The sequence below is a fragment of the Pygocentrus nattereri genome, chromosome 17 (assembly GCF_015220715.1).
Source record: "Pygocentrus nattereri isolate fPygNat1 chromosome 17, fPygNat1.pri, whole genome shotgun sequence".
In the NCBI taxonomy this organism is placed as follows: Eukaryota; Metazoa; Chordata; class Actinopteri; order Characiformes; family Serrasalmidae; genus Pygocentrus; species Pygocentrus nattereri.
The window spans coordinates 6,143,361-6,163,360 of record NC_051227.1 but is presented as its reverse complement, the minus strand read 5'-3'; the positions used below and the strand labels follow the sequence as shown (position 1 = coordinate 6,163,360).

Below are 20,000 nucleotides of genomic sequence, written 5' to 3'. Positions count from 1 at the left end.
TCATTAAGATTTTAATTTATATTAAGTTTTACTGCTACTGTTTTTACGACCACCATGGAGCCAGAGAGAAAAGCGTTCTTATTGGCCTGTGTATTAAGGGCAATTAAGGTACAATAAACTTAACCTGGATTTAATTGGATGAAAACTATCACAAATGCACCGTTTACAGCCAGTCATCTGTACTTCACATGTGCCTCATGGCAGCGATTACATCCCTGTGTTCTGTTGGTGATGGCTGCAGTGTAAGATAATCTCTGCATGAGAGAGAGGAACTGGGGGAGGAAGGAAAGATAGTGGAGCGAGAGAGAGAGAGAGAGAGAGGGATGATGCTTTTCTGCAGCAGGCACATTTTCCATTTTCTAAAAGAGGATTTTCTCCCTGCGTGTTTGTGTGAAGCTGTTTTAATTGTTTACCCGCCGAGAGTTGGGCCTTCATTAGGAACGAGGAAAAAAAAACTGCTGCAAGGCAGCAAAAAAATCGATCTTTCAGAAAAAATTCATATGCCTGACTCCGACAGAGTCAGCATTTCATAAAGCGTATAAACACTTTTGTGGGGAAAGTGGGCACGGGGAATGTTTGAAAGACCAGGGGAACAGCCCAGAGCAATGCAGCTAGCGTTTCCGCTTTACATTATACAGTTCATTAATGCCATTTACTCGGCCCCTTCAGCCCCGCAGCGAGTTTACATACATACAGAACATGGGCTGTTTAGATAGTCAGTACCAGCTGACGGCTAGTGCCTCTGTGCCCTTTAAGTTAGAGTACGAACCAGATCTTTAAGCTAATGTCAATCTAATATCAACCAGGGATCAGCTGGTACAGCCAAACTTAACCAGGGATCAGCTCATAAAAATAAAGTGTACCAGAGATCAGCTCATAAAGGTAACCAGGGATCAGCTGCATAAAGTTAACCAGGAATCAACTCATAAAGTTAACCAGGGATCAGCTCATAAAGTTAACCAGGGATCAACTCATAAAGTGAAGTTGACCAGGGATCAACTCATAAAGTGAAGTTGACCAGGGATCAGCTGGTACAGCCAAATCTAACCAGGGATCAGCTCATAAAAATAAAGTTTACCAGGGATCAGCTGCATAAAGTTAACCAGGGATCAGCTGCATAAAGTTAACCCGGGATCAACTCATAAAGGTAAAGTTAACCAGGGATCAGCTCATAAAGTGAAGTTGACCAGGTATCAGCTCATAAACGTACAGTTAACCAGGGATCAGCTCATAAAGTTAACCAGGGATCAACTCATAAAGTGAAGCTGACCAGGGATCAGGTCATAAAGTTAACCTGGGAACAGCTAAAGTTAACCAATGGTCAACTTGCCTCTGTGCCCTTTAAGTTAGAGTAAGAACCAGATCTTTAAGCTAATGTCAACCTAATATCAACCAGGGATCAGCTGGTACAGCCAAACCTAACCAGGGATCAGCTCATAAAGTGAAGTTAACCAGGGATCAACTCATAAAGTTAACCTGGGAACAGTTAGTTAGCCAAGGATCAGCTTGTGAAGGCAAAATTAACCAGGAAACAGCTTATAAAGGTAAAGTTAACCAGGGATCAGCTCAGAAATTTAACCAGGGATCAGCTCATAAAGCTAAAGTTAACCATGGATCATCTCCTAAAGCAGAACTTAACCAGGGATTAGCTCATACATTTCACCACGGATCAGTTCATAAAGCAAAAGTTAACCATATATCATAAATAAGCTTATAAAGCAAAAAAATTACCAGACATCAGCTCATAAAGTACAGTTATAGAGATCAGCTCACAAAGATAATGTTAACCAGAGATTAGCTCATAAGACTAACGTTAACGAGGGATCAATTCATAAAGCCAAAGTAGGGATCAGCTTGTTAAACTAACGTTAACCAGGATTCAGCTTATAAAGTGAAGTTAACCAGGGATCAGCTCATAAAGTGAAGTTAACCAGGGATCAGCTCATAAAGGTAAAGTTAATCAGGGATCAGCTCATAAAGTGAAGTTAACCAGGGATCAGCTCATAAAGCTAAAGTTAATCAGGGATCAGCTCATAAAGTGAAGTTAACCAGGGATCAGCTCATAAAGGTACAGTTAATCAGGGATCAGCTCATAAAGTGAATTTAACCAGGGATCAGCTCATAAAGGTAAAGTTAACCAGGGATCAGCTCATCAAATGAGAGTGAAGCAGTTCCTAGAGCTAAAGTTTGTCAGGGCTGAATTCAGGGAACAGCACTTAAAGCTAGCTAAATGTTTGGTTGCCCTCCAGAGATCAATTTCTGTGTTAGCAAGCAAACCTTGTGCCAGCCCAGATTATGATTAGCATTAGAGAGGATCAGCTCATATTATGATTAGCATTAGAGTGGATCAGCTCCTATTATGATTAGCATTAGCCTGTGTCAGACAGGAAAATAATTGAGCTTTTTTTCAAGGTGTGAGTGAGGTAAAGAATGCAAAAACAATAAAAATGGATTTTATTAGTCAGAAAATTATCCAGAAAAACAGTTGAAAAAAGTTTAATTTGATGTATTGGCCCATTTTGGTCTCAATGTTGCTGTTGTTTACATGAAGAATGTCAATATATTCACATCAGTGTCTGGATATAATTGCTTAAATATCAGCATTAATTTTAGATTTGACTGATCTTTGTTGATGCATTATTGATGTATTGAGCAGAACTTTTAGGCGATGTTGAGTTACTGCAATAAAACAATTTGCATTTTATTCATTTTATAGCATTCTGAATCCTACAGAAATGAATTCAATGCTTCTTACTAATGCTAACCCAAGTGGATTTAGTCCTAATTTTTCATTTCTACAGTTTATGGATGCTAAAATAGCAGCATTGGCAGATATTTAAGCAAAAATGTGGTCAATTTTTATGGTGCTGTTGATTTTCTAACTGAAAACAAGTGAACACGTCCTCTACAGAGAGCATACTTCGGCACATTTTGAATGCATGATTACAGTTTATTAGCTAAATTCAACATATTGGTGAACATATTGAGGAAAAACATAAGCGAGGACATAAAAATTGGCCTGTGAAAAAGTAATGATGCATTTTATAGTTAATGTTTTGTCCCCAATATGCTCAACTTCCAAGGTGTGTGTATCTGAAACCTGATCGAATGCAGCTGCCAACAGCTGCCGCTCATGTTTCACAAATCTATTCATGGGCCAATCAGACCAGGACGTTGTCTTGCACCGTGCGGGTATGTGCTGGAGTCTAATGCATGTGTGCATGTCAGCAGGCAGCTGGTATCGGGGGGCTGCATTACTCACGGCCCCACTAGATGTTTGCCTGAGGGCGTGCTGGTGTTTTTATACTCATGACACACTATGCACCACATGCGCTCGCTGCAGTCTTGCGGTGGCTCTCCAGACTGCGAGCATTCCCAGACATCCTGTCAATACCTCAGCTGCAATAAATCAATGCCTCTTTTCCCTATGGTCTATTTATAATGGAGTGAATTATGCTGGATCGATTGCTGCTCTGTTGTATTGAATATTGTCTCGATCCGTCTCGATCCGCTCCGACTCGTCATGAAAAAGCATGTACAGTCGTCTTTAACCTTTACTTAACAATACCAGCTGCAGAGCAGGCCTACGCCTCTCTAGGGGGCAAAATGGATGAGGGAAAGGGTGAGCAGTTATGGCAAAAATGTCACATCACAAAATCTAGAATATCGTAACGATGCTTGAATCTCTGTCAGCTTCCTCCTGAGCCTGATGGGTCCCTGCAAAATGTCAGATATCAGGACAGTTTCTCACAGACGACATCAGGCTCTGGTTTGTTGTCAAATGACTTTCATTTTATTATTCATTGCTGTGTTTTGTACCATCAAGCTGGCATGGTACCAGCTTCACAAACGGAAAAGTGTGCTTGTGCTTCTGGGACTGAATGCACATCAGATTTTCATGGGGCATTTCTTGAAACACAGCAGGAAGTGAATGTTGGGATTTTGAGAAAGTTGAATTCTGACCTCCACAAATGATGTCATAAAGGACACATATTAGCAACCACCTGGGATACCACAGCATTGGCCTAACAACACCACTAACCACTTGGGGTTCTGTAAGAATGGCTTGGCAACACCTTTAGCAACCAGCTGTGATGTCATAGCAACAATCTTTTAACACCTTAGCAACACACTGGTATAACATAATAATATCCTAGCAACACCTTAGCAGCCACCGGATATAACATAGAAATTGCCTAGCAACACCTTTGCAACCAACTAATATAACAAATCAACAGCCTAGCAGCAAATGCCTGGGGTAACATAGCAACAGCCTTGTAACACATTAGCAACCACCTGTGATAACATAGCAATAACCTAGCAATGCCTTAGCAGCCGACTATGATAACAAATCAAAAGCCTTGTAACAACCACCTGGGGTAACATAGCAACGGCCTTGCAACACCTTAGCAACAACCTGAGATAACATAGTAATAGCCTTGCAACACCTTAGCAACCACTTGGGAGTCCATAGCAATATCTGGGCAATATCATAGCATCCATCTGGGTAAACATAGCAACACTTTGGTAATCATCTAAAATTTCATAGCCACTTGGGATTCCTGTAACAATACCTTAGTAACACCTTAGCAATCACCTGTGATGTCATAGCAACACCTTTGTAACACTTTAGTAACCACTTGGGAAAACATAGCAACAGCCTTGTAAAACCTTAGCAACCATCTGGGATAACATAGTAATGGCTTAACAACACCTTAGCAACCACATGTAATAATGTAGCAGTGCCTTAGTAACCACCTGAGATTTCATAGTTATTTATTTTTTATAAACACTTTTTATGCTATAAAAATATTTTTGGTAGACATACTGACAAAAAGTTTAGTGTTTTCAGTTCCAAGTACTGCAGTCTTGTTTAGGTAATTGGATCGGAAAAAAAGCAAAAACAAAACAAATAGCATTTTTAAGGCATCTGAAACGTATCATAATGCGGTGCGTAAAAGAACAGTACATATTATGTTGCGCTGCTTGTTTATTGTTGTATCTTTAATATCACAATAGGTTTAGTTGGAAAAGACCAAAATCACGAGCAAAACAGTTTCCAGAGATTCAGAAAAGGATACAATAAACTACAGATGTCTGAAGTCATGCCCTCATTCTGTGGTCAGTGTCATGCCCATATAAGGAACTTAACCAGGGACTAAGCTGGTTTTCTCTATGGTAAAAATCATCAGCTATCATGCCCTGTGCTGAAGGACTGCTTAATGACCCAAGGCCCTGTGATGAATGACCCCATAATTCAGAGGATCTGGTGACATTCAGAGGAAAATGTGTGAAGGCCAAAATGTATCAGCTTCAGATTGTTTTTCTTTGCCACAGGGGGCAGTAATTAGCAACGCTGTTCATTTTTTCCCATTGAGAAAAGCGGTTATGACCTGGATGTCCTTTTATGGGCATGAGAGCGACTGCAGAATGATGGACGACTTCAGAAGTATATTTAAGAAAGAACTGGAGGGAAACAGATGGGGTACCTCCCCCGGTCAGGTATACCCCAGTGCAGCACTGTGTTTGCTGTGATTCAGTAGATGCCGTGAAGGTGTTTACCAAACGAAGGACACAAGAGCAATGGCCAGTGACCTTGTGTGACATCAATGGGGCAGTTGGGCAAGTTTAGTTGTGTTTAGGCAGATGGTATTTGGGGGGCTAGGGAAGGGGGTACTTGAACCATTTTGCATTGCCCCTTGAGTAATCTGTAGTTTAGCAGATTGGTCAAGGGCACAACAGGAGCGGTCAAACACTTGCGCCAAGCTGGCATCACCTCGTCCCGTACAGGGATCTGAACCCCCTAATTTGGTGGAACTCATTAATCACTTGGCAGAAATTCTTTGTTCTCCAGTAAAAAAAGGGGCAGCAGTTAAAGATAAATTTCAGGCTTCAAGATCTACATCTACAGTTTTTAGCTTTATGCTAATGTGCTTTAGTACATGTTTATAAATAACATATCATCAGAAATGTTGTAACAATGTCTATCAGAGATGACTGGCATGGCCTGAGGGAGGTACTAGATAATTTAGGCATGCAAGAATACTTTTCCACACCTCCAAGGTTCAGTCTTCAAAGTTGGTTGATCATTTTCTGCAGCAATCCAAACAAATTCAGTGATGTTGAGGTCTGGACGCTGGGGTGGTCAGTACACTGTTCAGAGAACCTAAGACCACCTAACATAACATAGCAATTACCAAGCAACATCTTAGCAACCACTTGGGATTTTGTAGCAATGGCTTAGAAACCTTAGTAACCAATCATAACAACAGCCCTGTGACACATAGCATCCACCTGGAATACCATAGCAATGGCCTAGCAACATCTTAGCACCCATTTGGGATGACATAGTAACACCTTAGCAACCACCTGGCATACCAAAGAAATGGCCTAGCAACACCTTAGCAACCACTTGGGATGACATAACAAAAGTGTAGCAACACTTTAGCAACCACCTAGGATACTATAGTAACAGCCTAGCCTAGCAATACATTAGCAACTACTTCAGATTCCATAGCAATGGCTTAGAAACACCTTAGCATCCACCTGGGATATCATAGCAGCAGCCTTAACATTGACTTGGAATTCCTTAGCAATGGCTTCAGAACACCATAGCAACTACTTGGGATGACATAGCAATAGCCTTGTAATAGCTTAGTGTTCACCTGGAATTCCACAGCAACGACCCAGCAACACCTTAGCAACCACTTGGGATTCCATAGCAATGACTTAGAAACAGGAACTACCTAGGAAATCATAGCAACAGCCTTGTAACACGTTAGCAACCACCTGCAATACCATAGCATTGAGCTAGCCTAGCAACACCTTAGACTTTGATGTGTCCGTCTCCTTTTCTCAGTGAGCTTCTTCTTGATCAGCTACACGTCCTTTCAGACCCACAGCGCTGAGTGGTCTTCTGACAGTGGAAGGATGGATAGAAACACCGGTGGATGTTTTCAGATCTGAAGCAGCTTCATTTTCTCCTCTCTCTCTGTTTATCTGATAGGGGCAGTTTTGGAGTCCACCAGGGTCTTCCAGATGGTTGTTAGGAGACCAGTTTTCTCTGCAGACAGATTTTAATTAGTTTTTAAAATGCAGTTTTGTTTTTTAACCTCGACTTCCTTCATTATGAAAGTGGACGATCTTGTAGTCTAATTTCCTTACAAATCTCCTGAGAAACAACGAACTTCTGAAATAATTGAATTGAGGTGAAATTTTGCATTTGCAGAGATTTGCATTCCTAATAGTCTCTTATTTCAGGGGACCAAAAGTAACAGCCTTCGGTGGTTTATAGTCCAGCTGTATGTTGCTGCCTCGTTAGTTATTATGGCCGTGACGAGCGGTCAGGTGAGTTAGGAGACAAATGTAACTCAGCGCCGCTGCAGGACAGACGCACTGAGAGGCTGTTAGAGAGGCTGTGGATCTGTTAATGTGAACTGTGATTGGAGCTCACTGTTTATCACCAAGGAGAGGAGAGAGTGAAAGAGAGGGGAGAGAGAGAGATACGGGTGAGCGAGAAAGGGACAGAGTCAGGGAGAGAGAAACAGACGAGTGTTAGAGAGAGAGAGAGAGAGAGAGAGAGAGAGAGAGAGAGAGAGAGAGAGAGAGAGTAGTAGTTATTAATATAGTTATTAATATAAACAAGTTTTTCTGCACTGTATTGTGTTGTTACAGGATTTTGTGTGTATTAGTCAGAGAGTTCGATTGGTGTGTGTGCGCGCGTGTGTGTGTGTGTGTGTGCACCTCCTCCTTTCTGAATGAGCTCCATTAATCTTTGGAGTGTTTGTTCATGATGAATTAAAAATAGTCTGAACTGAAAGTAATGAGTTCACAGAGAGAGAGAGAGAGAGAGAGAGAGAGAAGGAGAGAGAGAGAAAGAGAGAAGGAGAAAGAGAGAGAGAGAGAAGAAGAGAAAGAGAGAAGGAAGAAATGAGGACAGAAAGAGATGAAAAAGAAAAATAGAGAGAGAAAAAGAGAAATGACAGAGAGTGAGTTGTGAATTGTGGGGACACTGCATAGATTTGCATTCATTTCCTGAAGTGAGTTAGAGGACGAAATGAGAGAGAGAGAGAGGGAGAGAGAGAGAGGGAAAATGAGAGACAGAGAAGTAGAGAGAGAGCTGTGTGTAGAGTGGAGGTGGAGCTGATAGAGGACAGAGTGGCTGGAGTTGGTCAGGTTGGCCAGTGTGTAGAGATGAATCTGCACTTCTTCACTGAAAGAGCGTGATGGTTTAGGGAGAAGCTGCTCTGTGCTGTGTTCTCTCTCCCTCTCTCTCTCTGTCTGTTTAGCCCCTCTCTCTCTCTGTCTGTCTTTCTCTCTCTTTCTCTCTCTATTCACCCCCCTCTCTATTTTCTCTCTCTGTTCACCCTCCCGTCTCTCTCTCTGTCTCTCTCTATTCACTCTCTCTCCCTCTGTCTCTATTCTGTTTCTTTCTATTTATTCTCTTCCTCTCTCAGTGTATGTGCATGTTAGTTCTGAGTGCCAACGACCATGCCAACTCAATCACACACACACACACACACACACACACACACACACACACACACACACACACACACACACACACACACAGGTGTATGCCAACTGCAAGGAACTTAATCTCCAGCTAGGCAGCTGCCGGCCTCTGCTTCAACATGCGCACACACACACACACACACACACACACACACACACACACACACACACACACACACACACAATGCATTCTCTCTGGCCTACACACTACACACACACATATGTGTTTTTATGTCATATAAGTACATATATATATATATACTTACTGTTGATAGTTAATTGTTAATAGTTAATTCTGTTGGCACCAAGTTTTCATGAATGAATAAACCAAAATAAACTAATTTAAAAGAAATAATTTTTTTTTACTTATGTGGAGTTTCTGTTTTGGAGATTCAGTTTACACCCAGTGCTGTGCAGAAGCCACCTAAGCACAACTTAATGAAATATTATACCACTGGAATAAACAAAAATAAACACAAGGTGCAGTGAAAAGTAACAAGTAACAAGTGAAAAGTAATGAGTTTCTCATTTCAAGCTAGTTCAAAGAACAAGGTTTGGTTCCAGGTTTCTCCTCCAGACAGATTCGCACAGATCTACTCATCCTATGACTGAACGTAATGAGGTATTGATCAGGTATTGGCTGATAACTACATGTGTTAAAGCACTGTGTACTGTATTATTGCAGTTTGTATTTATCGTAATGTTAGTATTTTTCTTTATGAATAAACACTCACTGACCACACAAACATCTTTTTACATGTAGCTTTTTTCTGTTATATGATAATGTACACCACACACATGCTATTTACGTGCAGGTCTATTGTGTTCTATTGTGTGTGTGTGTGTGTATGTGTGTGTGTGTGTGTGTGTGTGTGTGTGTGTGCGCATACGCAACAGTCTTTCCATTCTCTGCCTCTGTTCAAATAAAACATTTTTCAGGCCCTGTAGAGACTGGCTGGCTGGATTTATGGCATACACACACACAGGCATGTGCTTCTGTGAAATCTGGGGACGTTACATGAACTTCCATCCAATTCCTGGAGACTTATCCAAACCTTAACTGTAAACAGTTAGAGCCTAAATTCTAATCCTAATCTTAAATTGAGTTAAATGTCTTTAACTCAAACTTTTATGACTTACACTGTGGTCCCCAGCTTGTGGTGTTCACAAAACAGAAAGGTCCCCATAATGTGGCATAAACCTGTCAAACACACACACAAAGGATGTAGAACTGCTGCTGCTTCTCCAATCTGAGCGTGTGAAGATGCTGATAGGTGTAATTTTCATTACTTATGATTCATAACAGGCGAGTGTGTGTGTGTGTGTGTGTATATGAGTGACTCATAAAGGTTCAGATGAACAGAAGTGTGTTTGTAGGGAGTCTCACACTCAGATCGGCTTGTTTATTTATGTATCTAATTTGTTCTGCTCAGCAGTCGCTGGTGTGTAGTTACAAAGTGCGTGCAGTAAAATCTACCATACGGGTTATAGACCGTGTGTTTGGAAGTGTGTGTGTGTGTGTGTGTGTGTGTGTGTATCATCACACTGTTTTTGGAGCATATTACTATTACATGCGGGTCCTTACATATTACTGCTGTCAGAAAAAAAACCTTGTTTTTCCATTTTTAATGTTTTTCAGTTTTATGACATAATTTGGAAATGCCTGTTGTCGTTTACTTTGTGTGTGAATTTTACGATGAATGGACCAAAAGAAACGTCCCAAAATGGCTGAAAAAAGTCTGGTTCCATTGCCTTACATTAAAAGTAAAGGACATTTTTACCTTCTCGTGTAAAGTTACTATTTTGGAGATCTCCTTGTTTTTCTTTGAACTGCTATAATATTACAAATAGCTAATTACATATACAATACATAACAGGGATATAGTGTTATTCGATATAGCTGCTTCCATATATAATACATAATGGGGACATGGCATTGTTAGATATAGTTACATATATAATACATAGTGGGGACACAGTGTTATTCAATGTAGGTGCTCATATATATTGTTACATATAGATACTTACATATATAATATATGTGGAACGTTGATTTGTTATATATAGCTACTTACGTGTAATACATATGGGACATAGTACTGTTACATACGGCTACTTACATATATAATACATAATGGGGAGATGGTATTATTACATGTAGCTAATTACATATATAATACATAATGGGCACACAGTATTATTACATATGGCTACCTGTATATGATATTAGATATAAGTATGCCCCACATTATGACCCACATCCTGGCAGCAGATGAAAACAGGTGTGTGCGTGTGTGTGTTCTTCACAGATTACATTTCTCACAGTGGAATATCAGATTGACCTGCTAGTAGCACATGGTCTCAATCACTTTCTTCTGGAGTACTGAATTACACACACACACACACACACACACACACACACACACACACACACACACCCACCAAAGCACCGTCTGGACGTGCTCCATATCTGTAGGTGTTCTCCAGCTTCTGTGCGCTTTTGTGTTTCTGCTCCAGATGTGTTTGTGTAATTATCTCTTTAGAAACAGCTGCGCATGGTGTGTGTGTGTGTATGTGTGTGTGTGTAGGTGTGCAATTATTTGTTCAGGTTGAAACAGGAATTTAAATTCCTGCCTCTGTGTTCACGCCAGTTCAGCCTGGAAGAGAAGAGGTTGTGTGTGTGTGTGTGTGTGTCTGTGTGTGTGTGTGTGTGTGTGTGTGTGTGTGTGTGTGTGTGTGTGTGTGTGTGGGCGCTGATGGGCATTTCTGAGCGTGTGTGAGTGCCAACCCAGAGGCACAGTTCAGCAAAACATATGTCAGAAACCACGTAATCAAGTGTATTTGAGGTTCCTGGACAAACTGAATGACTCTACATGATTTATGTGTGCAGTTAGCGTCGTGCTGATTGGTGGGGTGTGAGCCCAGGAGCGCCCACTAACGATGTCTCATACGTTCTGAATGTCGACATCAGCTAATAAACACAGATGTGAACAATACTGGCCTTTAGAGAACTTTAGCTGATGTTATCAGCCGAGAGATAAACAGTTGGCCCCCTAACGGAGCTGCAGACCCCCGCTATAGCTTTACTCTCTGTTTCTGATTCAAATGATGTTTAAATGGAGAAACATAAACGCTAAATATCAGACTGAATGTCGCGGGTCGGAAAACTGTGACATGATTCTGTAAATTGTAAGTTTGCTAGTGCAGTTAGTTCAGAGTTCAGCTCCAGTTCCGAAACGCCTGCACTGCATAACTGTGGCTTCCCTGGTTAAAATCCCTCATATTATCAGCTAATTAATCCCTTCTTGAGCTGAACGAGGTGTGAACAGCAGAGAGAAACATTACACTATACAGTGCAGTGGCTCCAAACCTGGAGTGAAAACACTGAATTAAAGGTCTGCGTTTCTCGGCTTCTGTCGCGTCTTGCCGGTGAATCATTCACAAAGCACAAAATCGCCAGATTGTAGTTTGAATTTTTCCCATTCCACCTTAAATGGTGCAGCAGTTCTGACACTCAAGGATAATTTAAGGTGGAACAGGAAAGTCAGCTAGCTGGCTACCAAGACATCATTTTGAGTATATAAAAATGTAAATAATTAACTGTTTGATTTGATTACATTGAAAAATGCATTTGTTCCATAGTTATCTTTAATTTTTTCCTTTTGCAAACAAAGCAATATAATTGTACGCTGACAGCGGTGAGCAGAGTATGAAAAGAAAAGAGGGGAGGCTGAAGCGTATTTTTGTTGGACTGTTCCTTTAAAGTGTGTATGTGTGTGTGTGTGATTCCTCTCCAGTTATTTCCAGTCTTTCAGCAGAGACTGATTTCACAAGCAGCAGCTGCATAACTGAGCAACCTAGCACGCAAAGGTGTGATCAATATGCCAATATAACTGTGTGTGTGTGTGTGTGTGTGTGTGTGTGTGTTATTCACACTGCTTTGTTTCCTGGGCATCTGACTTGGAGCATCGATCTCCCAGCATGCAATATTCACAAATAAGCTAAGGAATCTCTTTTAGTTTAGGCCTCAAACCTGCCATAACACTAATTTCTCCTTGGTCCCCATGTAGTTTCCAGTAGTGTGTTTGCGCTGAACTAATGCTGACTCACAAATATTCGGCTGTTCGGTAGATTTAACACAGACATTTCAAGTTTGTAAAGCTCATTTTATTATTTATTTGAAGCGTCTAATAGACATTCGCACATATTTGAGCTTGTATGAATCAGTTTTATAGTGAATCGTTCAGCAAAGCGTCCTGCTATTGCTGATGTTTTCCATGCCTAACTACCTGAAACCTGGCTTATATTAACATTGGGTTATGGTGGTCGGTTCCACCATCCGTTCCTAATTATGTAAGTAGCCAATCTAACTTTAAAGGCCTTCTTTCTGGCTCCTGAAACCCTAATCAAGCGCTCGCCTGGCTGCATCTACATAGATACCACAGAAGAAAAGAATCCTGATCTTGAATTTTCTGTTAGGCATTGTAAGATTTTTCCTCAATTGTTAAAAACCAAAAGTTGGCAATGAAATAAAAGCATTACTGCATTATTAGTAGCACGTTGCTAATTGGTGAGGAATAAATATCTATTAGCTGCTAGCAGCATTAGCATCAATCCAAAAAAAAAAGGAGCAAACTTGGGACACCAAGCATGTCTGGGCTGACTGACTACATCAGATTTCTTGTCAAAGTATCGCTTCAGTGCTGCTACCATTCATAGCTAAACTGTCACAATAAGCCATAATGGACCACTGTTATTCACCTCACACTGCACAGACCTCATTCCTGTGACACAGAAACCCACGGTGGCCTGAGGCGCTGATTGATCTATTTTTAATGAGCAGAAATCATAAAGAAAAAGGGAACTTGATCTCCTCTACCGCCCTGCTGTAATGGTCACCGTCAGAAACCTTCCATAGTAGCGGATTTCATCCAGTCGATAACGGCACCTCATATATTCCAGATTTAATGGTGTGCCGTAGCGTGCAATAGTGTGTCATGTGCCTGTATATGGCCCATATATTTCAGTGTGAACTCATAGAGTATCATAGGAAAGCATAGACTCGTCCAGAATACTGGCTAGAACTGTATTCAAACAGAAACGAGTTATTAAGGTTATGTATATCGCTGCTTTCGGAACAAAACCTCCAATTTTGTCGATTCTCAGTTTTTGACATAATTTGAAAATACATGTTGTTCTTTATATTGTGTGGCAATTTTAGGAAGGATGGACAAAAATAAATGGGGAAAATGGACTTGGAAAAAAGTTAATATTTGAATAAACAAAATTTATAGAATATTAATTAATAATGATTATATATATATATATATATATATATATATATATATATATATATATAAATTATCATCATGCTTTATTGGAAACTCTTACCTTGTATGAATGAATGATTTTTTTTTGAGAAACTTTGATAAATTATAATGATCTTGACGTTTTCGTTGTAAAGTTTTTGAACATCTTATGAATGTGTTATAAACATTTTGTAGCATGTCCTTGAACGTTTAAATCAACATTTATAAAGTATACATATTTGTATTTCCATGACATTAATTCAGACTACCGTGTCATTTCACTGATATACAATTTCTTTTTTCAAAATAAAAGTCCTCATTCTTTTGTAGCATATTGATGATTTTTTTAAATCTGATATATTAACCACGATTGGTGGATCAGCTGAAAATGAACAGATTAGCATAGGTATTTAAACTGCTACTCTTATGTTGTAATTCTTTCAATTAACATGTTGAGATTTTATTATCATTAACAGGATTAATCCAGTTCTGATTAAGTCATTATGACAATAACCTTTCGCTTATCTAGCTAATGCCAACCAGCTGTGCTCAAAGATGAGGCAGGTTAACACTGACAGTAATATTAATAGCTGTTGTTTTTCTTCAGGTGTTTGAGACGGAGTGGCGTGATGGCGAGCAAATCTCCGACAATGAGAGGTAAGTTAATGCTGATTTATCTGCACTTGGTAGCTGATGAGCGCTAAGTTTGCATTAGTTTGTGAGTGTAAGTAAACCTGCATGTGGTGTGTTTTTTTTGTACTTTTATTATGTTTTCTGTTGTCATCATTTTTTGAGGGGTATAAGGGGTAGAAAGCAGAACTGTGTTTTCTGGAATGATGGAGCTCCATCCAGTGCCTTTTGGATGAGTTGGAGGGACTTTTGCTACCAGACTAAACAGTATGTCAGAATCAGAGATGCTCACAAGCCGTTTGATGCCTCTGAGGTGCCGGTCCAAGCCAAGCCTCTGAGTTGCGAATCCAAATGAAATCTTGAGTCTCTGGCATGCAAGTCCAAGTCTTGAGCCTCTGAGGCGTGAATACAATCTATGTTAGCCAGTCTTGTCAAGTTGTTTTGCCTCTTCCCTTTAAACACGGCATTTACCACATGTAGCGCTACAGTTTATCTTAGGGATTTAAGATTTTTCTGTAACAAAAGGCTTGTTGTTTAAACACTTTTTGGGGATTTGGGGATTTGCCCCCTCTGGTGTAAATATGTAATTGCATGCAACGTGCAGAAGAACATTTGGTAAGGTCGGGTTGAGCTTCAGACCATCGAAGTTGGACGGATCTGACTTTTCTGAGTGTGTTGAAACAGAATTCATAGAGATTTTAGTCAAAACAAAAATTTTGTCGCATCTTCTGAGGGTGTGAGATGGTAATTATCTACTGTCGTCAAATTTTCATCAGTATAATCTTGATTCTGAGATCATTTGAGGCCTTAACATTGAGTCAGACCTTCTTTTAGAGTGCGTGTGTGATGTTAATACGTAAAGACGTATGACGTGGTGTGACAAACTCAACTCCTCTGACTTTTAAATGACTATTTCAGGCTTTACAGGGCGACTCGCAGCAGAGCCCACTCATCATATTTTGGTGTGTTCTTGTTTGTCCTCACTGAGTAATGACACGTCTTTCAGTTTTAACAAAAAACATCACGCAGTGCTGCTTTAACATGACATCAAACCTGACGCCGATGCAGCTGCGGGGGGATTTGCGGCACAGCAATGAGCGCAATTAAGACTGACATGGAAGTCAGAGCTGAGGAGTTCATGGCCGACTGGGAGTTGGGAGAGTTTGGGGCGCTCGTGCCGCGGCGCTACGCGTTAAATGCTGCTCCATTAGTCGTGATTTCCTCGTAGCTGTGTTTGTTGCTTTGAAGTGCTATCGGCTCTGCCTTCAACTCCTGCAGGCCCGCGTTAATGCGGCCTGTTTACGGCGCCGTCAAAACTCCCAAACTTCCAAAGCGCAGCAGAGCTGGAGGCTAGCGCTCACACACAGTGCTGGGAAGCATGAATATTTCACAGCGTAAACCGTCTTTTAGTCTTCGGCGTCAGCTGAGGAGTCTGATGGGGCGTTTTTCTTTATTCTCGCATGGCAATGTGTGATGTGTGTGGTGTGTGTGTGTAGTCAGATACAAACTGTCGGCTTTGATCACAAACCCTCACAGTTATCTGAATTATTAAAGCGTATTGTTTCTGAGACCCATAAAAGCTGGCAAACCTGCCTTCCCATAGTCCATTTGGCCTTTTGCTTTGACTCTTATGATTTTGTGTTTCCATAGATTATTTTATACAGAGTGCAATAATAACAAATCATAACAACAGCAATAAGAGAGCTCATAATAGAAGATTTATCTATTATGGGTTTTAACAAGCAACCTTTTCGGCAAGTGTTCATGCACTATTACTTTTTATTTGATTAACTTGAAAATAGAAGCCAAGAAAAAAGGTATTTGGGCATGTGCAAAAGTGATCCTTCCTGTCATAAGCGACGTTCAAACTGGTTGAATTTGGCTATGTTCACATTACAAGCCTCATTTCTCAAATCCATCTTTGCTCAATTCCGATCTCTCTGACGCGATGGTTCACACTCTTTTAGATGATTCAAATCTGTCCTTAATGTGAACGAACCAGCATCCCAAATGACCTGTACACGCAGATGAATTCCGATCCGAGCGTTCACAAGTCTGCATGGCCACAAACTGGATATGTATCCGATCTAGGATCACATATGAAAATAGAAGGGGGAAAAAGTGTAATCTTGGTGGGTTTGTTTCTTAAATCAGATCTTTTGAGACGACTGTCCAGACAGATCGGATTTTGTGCATCCAGACATCGCCAGACTATCTGCATGGGTTGCCACGTAACGACGTAGGTATCAGTAACTATGTAGCTATGCTGGATTTCAAACCAGATGCAGGAGAGATGGAGGTGCATCATCTCGCTCTCCAAACTCTTCAAGATTCTCTGAATCTTTGGCGATCTTCTGAATCCCAGCACTTCTGTCACTCAGGAATTTGACATTCACCTTGAAACCCAATTTGAGGGTCCAGAGCATCTACACCTGTAACGGGGAACATGGTAGCAGACGCATGTGCGGAGGTAAGCGACTTTTATTGAGGGCAAATCCAGGGTTGTAGTCGAGACAGTCCAGGTTCCAATAATCTACACAGAGTCGAGGGTGGACAGACATGACAGATAGCAGAATCAAACCAACAACATGGAGAAACAAACATCAAACACAGACCAATACATCCAACAAAGACCGATACACTCAAACAGGGCAAGGACAAAGACCAGGAAAGACAAAGTGCAAACACAGGGCTTAAGTATCAAAGGGAAAACAAGGGACAGGTGAAAACAATCAGGGGCGGAGTCACGAAACGAGGCAGCAGGACTAGACCAAAACCAAAACAAATACACATGGGCTAAACCAAAACACGAACACATGGACAGGACTGGGAGGGGCCAATCGTGACAACACTAAGATTGGAATCACATTTCAAATCACCTCCAAGTGTAAATTGGATCCAGATTTCATGTTTTTATAGCTGTCTAGAGTATTGAAAATCTATCTGGAGACAATCTGGATATGCCAACAAACCAGACTAGGGCTGACAGTCAATATCATAAAGTCTTAGAAGTTAATTAACTCGTTAGGACTCAACTGGCTCATTAGGGCTGGTTAGGCAGGTTAAACATTGTTACTAGGAAGTGTCAGCTGAGCGTTATTGATTCTGTCTTCAGGCCTCATGCTAATGCTCAACAACCATGAGCACTTGTAAGCAGCTGTGAAGCTAATTGTCACTTCAAGCTCACATATTCCACTGTCCAAATCTCATTGAACAATGGCAGTCAAGGGGAACTGTAGAAATCGAGGCCAGATCTGAAAGCTGTCAGACAGAACTGCTACTATGCTAAAAAGAAAGGCAAAGCAAAACCCCCATATGACCGCGAAGGAAGGTTTGGAGAGGTGATGCCAGCTTTTGCCATTAAATTATACTTCATAAAGAAATGTATTTATTCATTTGTTCAAAGTTGTTTTTCCGCTGTTTACAGACTTTATCTTCTGTGTGGCACTGCTGCCAGAGTAATGCTGAATGATGGCTGTCACGGTTGGCCCCTCCCAGTCCTGTCCATGTGTGTTTTTGTTGTGGTCCTAGTCCAACCCCTTGTTTTGTAACTCCGCCCCTGATTGTCTGCACCTGACCCTCATTGTCCCTGTGTTACTTAAGCCATGTGTTTGTCCTTAGTGTTCGCCGGTCTTTGTTTAATGTATCGGTCTTTGTCCTCTGTATTGTGTTTGAAGCTGTTTGCTATTTGTGTTTCTTGTCATGTCTGAACCCCAATCTCTCCGTGTTGGCTTCCTGAACTTGGACTGTTTTGACTACGACCCTGGATTTGCCCTTAATAAAAGTCGCTTACCTCCGCACATGCGTCCGCCTCATCGCTCCACGTTACAATGGCGCACGCACTGTGGGAAAAAAAGCATGTGAATTCTTATCTGATGTCACGTTGCAATAAATGAGATCCATATCAGATTTAAGACCACATATGAAAGTGGCTTATGTCGGATTTGAAAATACCAGATTTGCATCTCCACACAGCCCTGAATACGTTTGGAACAGCTGCCTATATTGATGTTGCAAGTTTTGCTACATGGAAACTTAGTCAATGCATCTTGTTTACAGTGTGTGAAATACCCTGTGGTGTTTGGTGAGTCCCATGTCGGCTGTTGCCGCTGGTTTTACAAATATTCCTCTGTAAATGCTCTGTTCTAGTTTGGTGATCTGCTCTTCCTCACATTAACTGAGATCTTACTCAGTTACTCCGTCCCTTTGATCTTCGCTTTGGGAAACAACTCATTCTTCACTCCAAACTCTTGGGAAACTGGGCGAGTTTTCAGGTGGACAGATCTGCTGCAGCACATCGTAGAGTTTTTCACAGGAATCCGGGCAGAGTTACGGTTTCTAGGCTATGAAGGACCAACTGGGTGAACCAGTCTGCTGCAGTGTCACCCTGAGGCAGAGCAGTACTAGTTAAGAACACACACTTAGAAAAGGGTTCTTTAGTTAAGAAAACCAAGAACACTCAAAAAACCGTTTGCATGATTAAAGGGTTCTTTGCATCACAACAGTGTTCTTCAGATTGATGGAAAGGGTTCTGCTATGGTTACAAGCTTGACATTGTAACAGTAGAAGAATTTCAAAAAGGGTTCACGCTGCTTACAGCTCAAACAAGCTGAACGTTGAAAAATCATTAGCAGATCATGTTCAGGTTTGGGAATATTAGGGAATATTTGCTTAAAATAAATCCAGAAATTAATGACAAGCTGTAAAATCGGTGGTAAATGAGTTTTACTGATACCGGACGCTGTTACCGCGGTAACATGGTTAACGTGGCTGACGAAGATGTGAATATATGTGCTGCAGAGGTATTATGTTAACGTGTGGGTGTGTACAGGATTAGGCTGAGGTTCAATACCAGATCTGAGTGTGTGTGTGTGTGTGTGTGAGTGTGTGAGTGTGTGTGTGTGTGTGTGTGTGTGTATTAGCATCTGAATGGCTGAGAGGTCGTTGAGATGCGGTTGCTATTGACAGCCAGCTGCTTTACATGACTGGTCACCACCGGAGTCTGAACTGCTGCCTCTGTTTGTGTGTGTGTGTGTGTGTGTGTGTACGAGAGACTCTTTTGTCATGTAGAACATGTTTACACACACACACACACACATATAAATACAATAGTTTAACATCTGCATATAAAAACATCAGTGATGAACAAGTGTCTCTCTGTTAGAATCACATTTAAACATCTAAACAGAGAAAGAGAGAGAGAGAGAGAGAGAGAAAGGGAGAGAGAGATGATGTCAGTGTTGACAGTGACTCCTCCCAGATTCACACCGGTGACTTTATTTTATATGGTTTTTGGACCCGTCCACTCCTTCAGTGGAGCACTGACAGATATGATGATCAGTGAAATCAGTCTCATATCAATATCGTCACATAGCCAATAGATCAGACAGATGTGCCCAATATTTGACGATGTACTGATTCCAGTTGTGAAAAGCAGGATGTTCAGGTGACGCTGGGCACCAAAATATCTTCACTGAACTCTTTTCTGCATTTCTTAAGGCAAAAAGCCACAAGAGGCTGTGCTTTACTGTGATTATACCACAGAGG

General features: G+C 41.0%; 1 protein-coding gene across 3 annotated transcripts in view; it reads left to right on the top strand.

Annotated features, from left to right (window-relative positions):
- fat3a (FAT atypical cadherin 3a) overlaps nucleotides 1-20,000 on the top strand; it is a 228,981-nt gene that overhangs the window by 45,127 nt on the left and 163,854 nt on the right. For all 3 annotated transcript variants that reach the window (XM_037546775.1, XM_037546774.1, XM_037546773.1), the window contains exon 2: nucleotides 14,431-14,480. The gene's annotated coding sequence lies outside the window, so the exon portion shown is untranslated. The remainder of the gene's footprint in view (nucleotides 1-14,430; nucleotides 14,481-20,000) is intronic.